General features: G+C 51.4%; 1 protein-coding gene across 1 annotated transcript in view; it reads right to left on the bottom strand.

Annotated features, from left to right (window-relative positions):
• The window catches only part of LOC129643295 (ladinin-1-like), a 188,512-nt gene extending 176,585 nt beyond the window's left edge, over positions 1–11,927 (bottom strand). Inside the window, exon 1 of the mRNA XM_055567611.1 lies at positions 11,924–11,927. The gene's annotated coding sequence lies outside the window, so the exon portion shown is untranslated. The remainder of the gene's footprint in view (positions 1–11,923) is intronic.
• Between the last annotated feature and the right edge of the window lie 368 nt (positions 11,928–12,295).

Here is a 12,295-nt window from a genome sequence, read left to right as displayed (position 1 = left end):
GATTGCACTCCAGGCACTGCAGGAGAATTGGGCCTCATCTCGCATTAAGGGGGGAATCCCATGGTTTTTATCAAGTTGCAGCGGGAATCTTGGGGTTCCTCTCAAGTTGGGACGGAGACATCATGGAACATCCCGTGTTGCCTCTGGGAAGTCAAGTCTCCTTTCGAGTTGCATGGGGGTGCATGGGTTGCTTTCGAGTCACTACAGGGGAATTGGGCCTCGTCTTGTGTTGAGGGGGGAATCCTGTGGTTTTTCTCATGTTGCAGCCAGAAGCTTGGGGTTCCTCTTGAGTTGTGACGGGGACTTCAGGGAACTTCTTGTGTTGCCTCAGGGAATTCAAGTCTCCTTTCTAGTTGTGAGCAGGTGCACTGGGGTGCTCTTGAGTCACTTCAGGGGAATCAGGCCTCATCTCACATTGAAGGGGGAACGTCGTGTTTCTCAAGTTGCAGCCAGAAGCTTTGGGTTTGTCTCGAGTTGCAACAGGAACCTCTAGGAACTTCTCATGTTGCCTCAGGGGAAGTCAGGCCTCCTTTCAAGTTTGAAGGGGCACCTCAGGATTTCTCTCGAGTCACTGCAGGGGAATAAGTCCTCATCTTCAGTTGAGGTGGGAATCTCAGTTCTCCACTCCAGTTTCAATAGGGATCTTGGGGTTCCTATTGAGTTTCATCAGAATAATCAGGCCTCATCTCATTTTGAAGCATGGAACTCATTTTTCCTCTCGAGTTGTAAAAGTGGTGTCAGGCCTTCTGTCGAGTTGAGGTGGGGAACTTGGGCTTTTTTGCAGGTGCAAGAGGGGAGTCAGACCTCCCTTCATCTTATGAGGGGATACTTGGGATTCCATTTGAGTCACTGCAGGGGAATATGGGCTTATCTTGAGTTGAGGGGGAACTCAACTCGAGATAAGGTGTCCTTTCAATTTGCGGCAGGGACAGCAGGGTTCCTCTCAAGTATCATTAGGTGAGACAGGCCTCTTCTTGAGGTGCGAGGGGAAAGTCTGGACTCCTCTCGAGTCAAAGCAGGGGAATCAGCCCTCACCTCGAAATAAGGTGGGGGGGGGCATGGGATTCCTCTTGAGTGGTGATGGATATCTCGGGGAACCTCTTAAATTGCATAACAGGAGTCAAGGCTCCTTTCGAGTTTGGGGAGGCTACTCGGGATTGCTCTTGAGGTGCTGCAGGGGAAAAGGGCCTGATCTCGCATTGAGGGTGGAATCTCGTGCTTTTTCTCAAGTTGAGGCTGGAAGTTTGCAGTTCCACTGGAGTTGTGAAAGAGACTTCAGGGAGCCTCTCATCTTGCCTCAGGGAAGTCAAGTTTCCTTTCAAGGTGCAAGTGGGATTGCTGGATTCCTCTCGAGTCACTGCAGGTGAATTTGGCCTCAACTCACATTGAGTGGGGAATCTCGTGGTGTTTATTGAGTTGCGGTGGCAACATTTGGATTCCTTTCAAGTTGCGATAGGACCTCAGGGAATCTCTTATGTTGCATCAGGGAAGTCAGGCCTCCTTTCAAGTTGCAAGGGGTACCTCGGGATTTGTCTGGGGTCACGGCAGGGGAATAGGGCCTCTTCCAAGCTGGGAACTTGGGCTTTTTCTACAGGTGCAACAGTGGTGTCAGACCTCCTTTCATGTTGTGAGGGGATACTCCAGGTTCCATTCGAGTCAGTGCCTCAGTCAGGGCATTAGGCCTTATCTCTAGTTGAGGGGGAAGTTAGTGTCCTTTTGACTTCTAGCAGGAACTGCAGGGTTCCTCTCAATTTTCAGTAATTGAAACAGGCCTTCTTTTGAGGTGCGAGGGGAAAGTCAGGATTCATCTCAAGACAAAGCAGGGGAATCAGCCCTAATCTCCAGATGAGGTGGGGGACTCGGGGTTCTTCTCGAGTTGTGGCAGGAAACTCTGAGTTCCTCTCGAATTGCAATGGGTATCTCGGGGAACCTCTTCAGTTGTTTAAAGGGAGTCAAGCCTCCTTTCAACTTTCGAGAGGGAAAACTGGGGTTGCTCTTGAGGTGCTGCAGGGGAAATGGGCCTCATCTCACATTGAGGGGGTGAATATCGTGGTGTTTCTCGAGTAGTGGCAGGAAGCTTGGGGCTCCTCTCAAGTAGCAATGGGGACCTCAGGGAACCTCTCATGTTGCCTTAGGGAAGTAAGACCTCCTTTCAAGTTGCAAGTGCCACCTCGTGATTCCCCCCAATTCACTACAGTGGAATAGGGTCTCATCTCCTGTTGAGGGGAAAAACTCAGATTTCCTCTCCAGTTGTGCCAGGGACCTCAGAGTTCCAATCGTGTTTCAACAGGGGAGTCAGGCCTCGTCTTGTGGTGAGGCATGGAACTCCACTTTCCATCAAGTTGTTAAAGGGGTATCAGGCTTTCTCTAGAGATTAGGGAGGGAACTAGGTCTTTTTTCTAGATGTGCAACATGGGAGTCAGCCCTTCCTTTGTGTTGTGACGGGATACTCAGTGTTCCATTCAAGTTGGTGCAGGAGAATGAGGCCTTATCTCGGGTTGAGGGGGAATACGATGTCCTTTTGACTTGAGGCAGGAACTGCGGGGTTCCTCTCGAGTTTCAATAGATAAGACAGGCCTCCTCTTGAGGTGCAAGGGGAAAGTCTGAATACCTCTCAAGACGAAGCATGGGAACTGGTCCTCATCTCGAGATGAGGTGGAGAACATGGGGAACTTCTCGAGTTGTGGTGAGACACTCAAGGATCCTCTCGAGTTTTGGCGGGGACATTAAGGAACCTCTCATGTTGCCTCAGGAAATTCAGGCCATCTTTCAAGTTTTGAGGGGCACCTCAGGATTCCTGTCAAGTCGCTGCAGAGGAATGGAGACTCATCTCGAGTTGAGGCAGGAAACTCAGGGTTCCTCTCCAGTTGTGACAGGGATCTCGGGGTTCCTATTGAGTTTCAACAGGGGAGTCAGGCCTCATCTCATTTTGCGGCATGGAACTCCTCTTTCCTCTCAGGTTGGAAAAGGGGTATCAGGCCTCCTGTCGAGTTCAGGTGGGGAACTTGGGCTTTTTCTAGAGGTGTAACAGGGGAGTCAAACCTCCCTTCATGTTGTGAGGGGATACTCGGGGTTCCATTTGAGTCAGTGCATGAGATTCAGTCCTTATCTTGAGTTGAGAGTGAACTCAGTGTCCTTTTGATTTGTGGCAAGAACCACGGGGTTCCTCTCGAGTTTGAGTTGGTGAGACAGGCGTCCTCTAGAGGTGGGAGAGGAAAGATGAGATGCCTCATTGGCCCTCATCTCAAGATGAGGTGGGGAACACAGGGCTCTTCTTGAGCTGGGGTGGGAAACTCGGGGTTTCCCTCCAGTGGTTCGGGTATCTTGGGAAACCTCTTGAGTTGCATAAAGGGAGACAAGCCTCCTTTCGGATTTTGAGAGGGAACTAGGGATTGCTGCAGTGGCACTGCAGGGGGAAAGGGCCTCATCTTGTGGTCAGGGGCGAATTTTGTGGTTTTTCTCAAGTTGAAGAAGGAAGCTTGGGGTTGCCCTCAAGTTGTGACAGGGTCCTCAGCAAGCCTCTCATGTTGCTGCAGGGAAGTGAAGTCTACTTTCATGTTGTGTGTGGGTGCATAGGATTGCTCTTGAGTCACTGCAGGGGAAGCAGGCCTCATCTTGCATTGAGAGGGGAATCTCCTGGTGTTTCTCGAGTTGCGCCTGGAAGCTTTAGCTTCCTCTCCAGTTGCAACGGTGACCTCAGGGAATTCAGGCCTCCTTTCAATTTATGAGGGTCCTTCTGGGCTCTTCTCGAGTCATGGCAGTGGCATAGGGCCTCATCTCGACTTGAGGAAGTTAACTCAGGGTTCCTCTCTAGTTGAGACAGTGTTCTCAGGGTTCCTATTGAGTTTCAACAGGGGAGTCAGGGCTCATCTTGTTTTGAGGCATGGAACTCTGCTTTTCAATCGATTTGGAAAAAGAGTGTCAGGCCTCTTGTTGAATTGACACAGGGAACTTGGGCTTTCTGTAGAGGTGCAACAGGGGAGTCAAACCTCCCTTTGTGTTGTTAGGTGATACTTGGGTTTCCATTCAAGTCTTTTCAGGGGAATGAGGCCTTATCTCTGATTGATGGGAAAGTTGGTGTCCTTTTGATTTGCAGCAGGAACCGCAAAGTTCCTCTCGGGTTTCAATAGGTAAGACAGGCCTCTTGAGGTGCTAGCGGAAAGTTGGAATTCCTCTGAGTCGAAGCAGGAGAATCGGTACTAATCTTGAGATGAGGTGGAAAAAAACAGGGCTCTTCTCAAGTTGTGGCATGAAATTCGGGGTTCCTCTCGAGTGGTGACGGGTATCTCAGGGAACCTCTTGAGTTGCATAAAGGGATTCAAGCATCCTTTCGAGTTTTGAAAGGGAATGCAGGATTGCTCTCAAGGCCCTGCAGGGGGAAAGGTCCTCATCTCACGTTTGGGGGGAACCTCGTGGTTTTTCTTGAGTTGCAGCAGGAAGCTTTGGGTTCCTCTAGATTTCTAAAAGTAACTCAGGGAACCTCACATGTTGCCTCAAGGAAGTCAAGTCTCCTTTTGAGTTGTGAGATGGAGAGTGGGATTGCTCTTGAGTTTCTGCAGGGGAATCGGGCCTCAATTCACATTGAGGGGGGAATCCAGTGGTGTTTTTCGAGTAGTGATGAGGACCTCAGGGAATCTCTCATGCTGCCTCAGGAAGTCAGGTCTACTTTCAAGTTGCAAGGGACTCCTAGGGATTCCTCTTGAACCCCTGCAGGGAAATAGCACCTCATCCCCAATTGAGGCAGGAAGCTCAGGGTTCCTCTCCAATTGTGACAGCGATCTCGGGGTTCCTGTCAAGTTTCCCCAGGGGAGTCAGGCCTAGTCTTATGTTGAGGCATGAACTCCGCTTTCCTCTCGAGTTTTAAAACGGTTTTCAAGCCTCCTGTTGAGTTCAGGTAGGAAATTTTGGCTTCTTCCATAGGCACAACAGGTGAGTCAGACATCCTTTCATGTTGTGAGGGGTTACTTGGGGATCCATTACAGTCGGTGCAGGGATCAGGCCTTGTCTCGAGTTGAGGGGGGCCTCGGTGTCCTTTCAACTTGTGGCAGGACCTGTGGGGTTCTTCTCGACTTTCAGTCAGTGAGACAGGCCTCCTCTAGAGTTGCAAGGGAAAAGTTGGGATTCCTCTGGAGTGGAAGCTAGGGAATCAGCTCTCGTCTGGAGATGAGGTGGGGAACACGGGGCTCTTCTCGAGTTGTGGAGGGAAACTCGGGGTTCCTCTCGAGTTGTGATGGGTATTGGGGAACCTCTTGAGTTGCATAAAGGGAATCAAGCCTCCTTTCAAAATTCGAGAGGAAACTCGGGATTGCTCTCGAGTTGCTGAAGGAGAAAATGACCTCATCTCGTGTTGAGGAGTGATTATTGTTGTTTTTCTCGAGTTGCGGTGGGAAGTTTGGGATTCCTCTCGAGTTGCAGGGGACCTCAGGGAACCTCTCCTGTTGCTTCAGGGAAGTCTAGTCTTCTTTTGAGTTGCAAGGCAGAATGCAGGATTGCTCTCGAGTCACTGCAGGGGAAATGGGCCTCATCTCGCATTGAGGGGGGAACACCGTGGTGTTTCTCAAGTTGTGGCAGCAAGCTTTGGGTTCCTCTTGAGTTGTGATGGGAACTGCAGCGAACCTATCATATTGCCTCAGGGAAGTCAGGCCTCCTTACAAGTTGCGAGGGGCCTCTCTGGATTCCTTCAAGTACCTGCATGGGAATAGGGCCTCATCTCGAGTAGAGGCGGGAATCTCAGTGTTCTTCTATTCTTGCGACAGGCATCTGGGGTTCTTATCGAGTTTCAGCAGGGGAGTTAAGCCTTGTCTCTTGTTGAGGCATGGGACTCTGCTTTCCTCTCGAGTTGTATAAAGGGTAGCAGGCTTTCTGTCTAGATGAAGTGGGGAACTGGGGCTTTTTCTAGAGGTGCAACAGGGGAGTCAGACCTCCCTTTGTGTTGTAATGGGATCCTTGGTGTTCCATTCACGTTGATGCAGGAGAATGAGGCCTTTCTCGAGTTGAGGGGAACTCAGTGTCATTTCGACTTGAGGCATGAACCTCGGGTTCCTCTCGAGTTTCAATAAGCGAGGCAGGCCTCCTCTTTCCTCCCCAGGTGCATGGGGAAAGTCAGAATTTCTCTCTAGGCGAAGCAGGGGATCTGGGCCTCATCTTCAGATGAGGTAGAAAACACAGGGCTCTTCTCCAGTTGTAGTGAGACACTCGAGGCTCCTCTTGAGTTGTGACAGGTCTCTTGGGGATGTCCACAGTCTCCAGGGTGACCCCACCTCCCAGTCATGTACCTGGTGTCATATATCCACAGTCTCCTTGGTCAGCACCCTCCCAGGACTCTGCTCATTGGGTAAGACATCCACAGTCCCTGAGTGACCCCAACTCCCAGACCCTTCACCTGGGTTCTACATCCATGGTCTCCAGGGTGAACCCTCCCAAGCCCTGCACCTGAGGGAACATGTCCACAAACTCCAGGGTGACCCTACCTCCCAGTCATGTACCTGATATCATTTGTTCATAGTCTTCCGGGTGAGAACCCTCCCCATAATCTGCACATGTGGTCACATGTCCACAGTCCCTGAGTGACCCCAACTCCCAGACCCTGTACCTGGGGTCACATGTCCAGTCTCCTGGATGACCCCAGTTCCCCAGACCTTCCACTTGAGGTCAAACATCCAATCTTTCCAGGGACACCACACTTCACATACAATACACCTGTGGTCACACCTTCACAGTCTCCATGGTGACCCCCTCCCCATTCTGTATCTGAATCACATTACCACAGTCTATAGGGTGACACACCTCTCTGGACCATGTACCTAGAATCACACATCCAGAATCTCCAGGGTGAACCACTTCCAGAACCTGCACACTGGGTAACATGTCTGGAGTCCAGGCTGACACCCCTCTCCAGACTCTGCCCCTAGGGTCACATGGCCACAGTATACAGGGTGACACCCTCTCGACCCTGGACCTGGAATGCATTTCCACACTGTCTAGTATGACACTCCTCCTCAAAAACTGTACCTGGGCTTACATGTCCAGAGTGTCCAGTGTGACCCTACCCCCATACCGAGTAACAAGGATCACATGTTCATAGTCCAGGGTAATCCCACCTCCCAGAACTTATACATGGAGTCATATGTCCATAGTCTCCATGTTGACCTCCTCCCAGACCATGCACCTGGGATCACACATCCACAGTGTCCGAGTGGCCCCACCTCCAAGACATTACACCTGGGGTCACATGTCTATGGTCCCCAGGTTTACCTCTCCCAGTCCCTGAACTTGGGCTTACACATCCATAGTCTTCGTGGTGACTGTTGAGTCCAGCTCAACAGCACAGGTTCCTGAAAGTGTGTCATGGCAAAAGAATGAGAAACATTCAAAAAAGTTACAGTGGGGATCAGGGGACCAACACCACCATGAAGTGAAGGTGCCCAAACTGATCTTTCATGTCTGCTTTATTATACTTTTTGAGACTAGCTTGTACGTGCTTGCAGAAGCATAGCAGGCCAGATGGCCTTCAATGATAATCCTGTGCAGTTAATATTTAGCATTTTTGTATCCCTTTTTTTCTGCCTCAAGTACAAAGACCTAGTTAATCTTTATGTGTCTCCCAGATGACAAAGATAGGAACAGTCTGTTGATGTCTTTCCACCCCCAGGCATACATCCTGCTTTCAAGATGTTTTTTGTTCCTTCTTGGATTCCTTTAGCAATGACATGCTGGGTCATGTCCACTCAGCAAGATTGCTTAACTCTTTTGCCAGTCCTTTGAGTAGGCCTGTCTCCTACAGGTGACCCCCTCCCATATCCTGCACATTGGTAACATGTCCACAGTCTACAGGGTGATAAATCACCCCAGACACTTTACCTGGGGTCACACATCCCAATCTCCTGGATAAGCCCACCTCCAGGCACTGTACCTTGGGTCAGATGACCACAGTGTGCAAGGTGACAGCACCTCCCACACCCTGCACCTAAGGTCACATGTCCACAGTCTCCAAGATGACTCTAAACCAGACGATGCACCCGGGTAACCTGTCAATGATACCAAGAGTGACCCCACTTTCCAAACCCTGCACCTGAGGTCACATGTCCACAGTATCCATGGTGGCCCCCTCCCAGACCATATACACTGGGACACATGTCCACACTTTCCAGGGTCAGTCTCTTCCCCAGACACTGCACTTTGTATCTCACATGCACAGTCCCCAGGGTGACCCCACATCCCAGAGTCTGTATCAGGGGACAAGTATACACAGTCTCCAGGGATATCCCACCTCACAGACCCTGCATCTGGGATTGCATGTCCAAAGACACCAGGGTGACCCCACCTTATAAACCCTGCACCTGGGGTCATGCCCACAGTATCCAGGGTGATCCCCTCTCGACCCTGGACATGGGGACACATTTCCACAGTGTCCTGAGTGACACCCCTCCACAGACACTGTACCTGGGGTCACATGTGCACAGTCTCTAAGGTGATCCTGATCCCCAGACCGAGCATCTAGGATCACATGTCCCACAGTCTAGGGTAACTCCACCTCCCAAACTGTATATCTGGTGTCAAACATCCACAGTCTCCATGGTGACCCCTTCCCAGACCATTCACCTGGGATTATACAATCACCTTATCAAGGGAGAGCCCTATTCCCAAACCCTGCACTTTTAGTCACATGTCCACAATCCCCAGCGTGACCTCAACTCCAAGACCCAGTAACTGGGGTCACACATCCACAGTTACCAGGATGACCCCACCTCCCATTCCCTGCATCTGGAGTCACATGTGCAGAGTCTCCTGGGTTACACCCTCCTAGACCATATACATGTCACAAGTCTACAGTCTCTTGGGTCAGCCTCTTCCCCAGACACTGCACTTTGGGTCACATGTCCACAGTCCCCAAAATGAACCCACCTCCCAGAACCTGAAATGGGGGACACATGCACTCAGTCTCCAGGGAGGCCCCACCTCACAGACCCAGCACCTGGGCTCCTACACCCAAAGTCTCCAGGGTGATGGCACCTTCTATACCCTGCCCCTGGGGTCACATGTCCACAGTATCCAGGGTGACCTCCTTTTGACCCTGGGCCTAGGGGGTCACTTCCAAGAGCCTAAACCTGGAGTCACACATCCATAGTCTCCATGGTGACTCCCTCATAGACCATGCATCTGGGATCATACAACCACTGTCTCCAGGTTGACTTTCACCAAACCCTGCACCTGGGGTCACATTTACAAAATCTCTAGGGTGACACTTTTCCCCAGATCCTATACCTAGATCACACCTGCACAATCTCCAGAGTGACCCCACATTCCAGACCCTGCACCTGGGGTCATGTGTCCGTAATTGGCAGTGTAACCCCAAGTGCTACACACTATATCTGGATTTGCAGGTCCACAGTCTCTATGGTGACCCCCTCCCATACCATGCACCTTGGATCACGTGTCCACAGTCTGAAGGGAGATCCCCCTCCCCAAACCATGCACTTTGAATCACACATCCATAGTCCTCAGGGGGACCACACCTCCCAGACCCTGAATCTAGGGTCACATGTACAGTCTCTGGGGGACACCATCTCACAGAACCTGCACTTGGGGTCACATGTCCACAGTGTGCAGTGTGAACCTACCTCCCAGAGCCTGTACCTGGGACATATGTCCACAGTCTTTAGGGTGACACCTCTCCCAGACCCTGTACCTGGGAAGAAATATCTTCAGCATCCCAAGTGATACCCTCCTAGGCCCTGTACCTGGGGTCACACTTCCACAAAGTCCTATGTGACAGCCCTGCCCAGATCCTGAACCTGGTCACATGTCCAGAGTCTCCAGCATGACCTCCATCCCAGGCCCTGTATCTGGGGTTACATGTCCACAGTCTCCAGGGTGACAATACTCTCCATATTTTGTACATGGTGTCACATCCACATTCTCTAGGGTGACCCAAGCTCCCTGTCCCTGTACTGGGGTCTTACAACCACAGTCTACAGGGAACCTCCCCTTTCAGACCCTACACCTGGGGTCACATGTTTATTATCTCCAGGATGACCCCACATCCCAGACCATGTACCTGGGGCCATATGTATAACAGTCTCCCAGGTGAGCTCCCTCCCCAGAACCTGCACCAGGTGTCACATTTTGACAGTCTCCAAGGTGACATGTCTGTATACACCCAGAAGCTGGGGTCAAACGTGCACATTCTCCAGGGTGACAACCCTCCCAGACCTTGCTTCTGGGGTTATACATCCACAGTCTCCATTGTGACACCAACCTACCAGACCCTGCACCTGTGGTCACCTAACCACAGTCTCAAGGGTGACAATACCCCCCAGATTATGTACATGGGGTCACACATCCACATTCTCTAGCGTAACCCAACCTCCCTGACCCTGTACTGGAGTATCACAACCACAGTCTTCAGGATGACCATCTTCCCAGACCCTGCACCTGGCTTCTCGTGTCCATGGTCTCCAGAGTAAATCCTACCCAGACCCTTCACCTGGGGTCACATGTCCACAGTCTCCCTGATGACACCCCTCCCAGACCCTGTACCTGGGATCACATTTCCAGTTTCCAGGGTAACCTCCTTTCCCAGAACCTACATGTGGGGTCACATGTACACAGTCTCGAGGGTGACCCCACCTCACCAGAATTTTTACTTTGGGTCCCATGACCACAGTGTCTAGGGTGACTCCACCTCGTCAAAACTTTTAGCTCTGGTCACAAGTCCACAGTCTCCAGGGTGCACACCCCCCAGAGTCTGTACCTGTGGTCACATGTCCACAGACTTCAGGGTGACCTTCCTTTCATACACTGTACCCGGGGTCACATGTCCACAGTCTCCAGGATGATACCCTTTCCCAGACACTGTACGTGGGCCACACATCCACAGTCTATAGGGTGACAACCCTCACAGACCCTGTACCTGTTGTCATACTTCCACAATATATAGGGTGATTCCCTACCCAGATACTGCACCTGGTGTCACATGTCCACAGTCTCCAGTGTGACCTACCTCACAGACCCTGCATCTAGGGTAACATGTACACCATCTCCAGGTGACCTCACCTCCCAAATGATGTAGCTAGGGTCAGATGTCACTGACTCCAGGGTGAGTAACCTCTCATGTCCCTGCACCTGGGGTTACACTTCCACACTCCTCAGAGTGACCTTACCTCCCAGACCCTACATGCGGGTTCAAACATCCACAGTCTCCAGGGTGAACACACCTCCAAGACCATGTACCTGGAATTACATTTCCAGTTTCCAGAGTAAACCTGCCTCCCAGACCCTAGACCCGGGGTCACATGTCCACAGTCTTCACAATGAAACCCTTCCAACCCTGCACCTGGGTCACATGTCCACAAGCTTCAGGGTGACATCTTCCCAGCCCCTGGGCTGGGGTCACATGTCTACAGTCTGAAGGGTGATTCCACTTTCCAAACCCTGCACCTGTCTCACACTTAAACAGTCTCCAGTGTGACTGCTACTGGTCCTACGCCTGGGGTCACATTTCTGCAGTCCCCTGGATGACACCTCTCACAGGTCCTGTACCTGGGATCTCATGTGCATAGTCTCCATGGTGAACCCCCCTCCCAGACCCTGTGCCTAGGGTCAAATATCTGCAGTATCCAGTGTAACTCCCCCCAGACAATAAACATGGGGTCACACCTCTACAGCTTCCAGGATGAGCCCACCTCCAGACCCTCTACCAGGGGTCTCATATCCACAGTCTGCAGGGTAACTCCAACTCCTAGGCCTTATACCTGAAGTCACAAGTCCACAGTCGCCATGGTGACCCCCTTTCAGACCATGCACCTTGGATCACACATCCAAGTGTGAGTCTTCAGGGAGAGACCCTTCACCAAATTTGGCACTTTTAGTCACATGTCCACAATAACTCCACCCCACAGACTCTGTTCCTGGGGTCACATATCCCCATGTACTACTGTGTGTCCCTACCTCCAAAACCCAATAGCTGGGCTTACACGTCTACTCTTAAGTCCCTGCACATGTCCACACTCCACAGAGTGACTCCACCTCCCAGACCTACATCTGGGATCAAAGGTCCACAGTCTCCATAGTGACTCCACCTTCAAGACCCTGACCCTGCCGTCACTCGTCCACAGTCTCCAGGGTGAACCTACCTCCCAGACCATGTATCTGACACTACATTTCAGTTTCCAGAGCAAACCCGGATCCAAGACCCTACAACTGGGGTCATATGTCCACATGGTACATCCACAGTGTCCTGGGTAACCCCCCTTCCCAGACCCTGTCAGATCAGATCAGATCAGTCGCTCAGTCG

Source organism: Bubalus kerabau, chromosome 2 (assembly GCF_029407905.1).
Source record: "Bubalus kerabau isolate K-KA32 ecotype Philippines breed swamp buffalo chromosome 2, PCC_UOA_SB_1v2, whole genome shotgun sequence".
Classification (NCBI taxonomy): Eukaryota; Metazoa; Chordata; class Mammalia; order Artiodactyla; family Bovidae; genus Bubalus; species Bubalus kerabau.
This window is presented reverse-complemented; position numbering and strand designations above follow the sequence as displayed.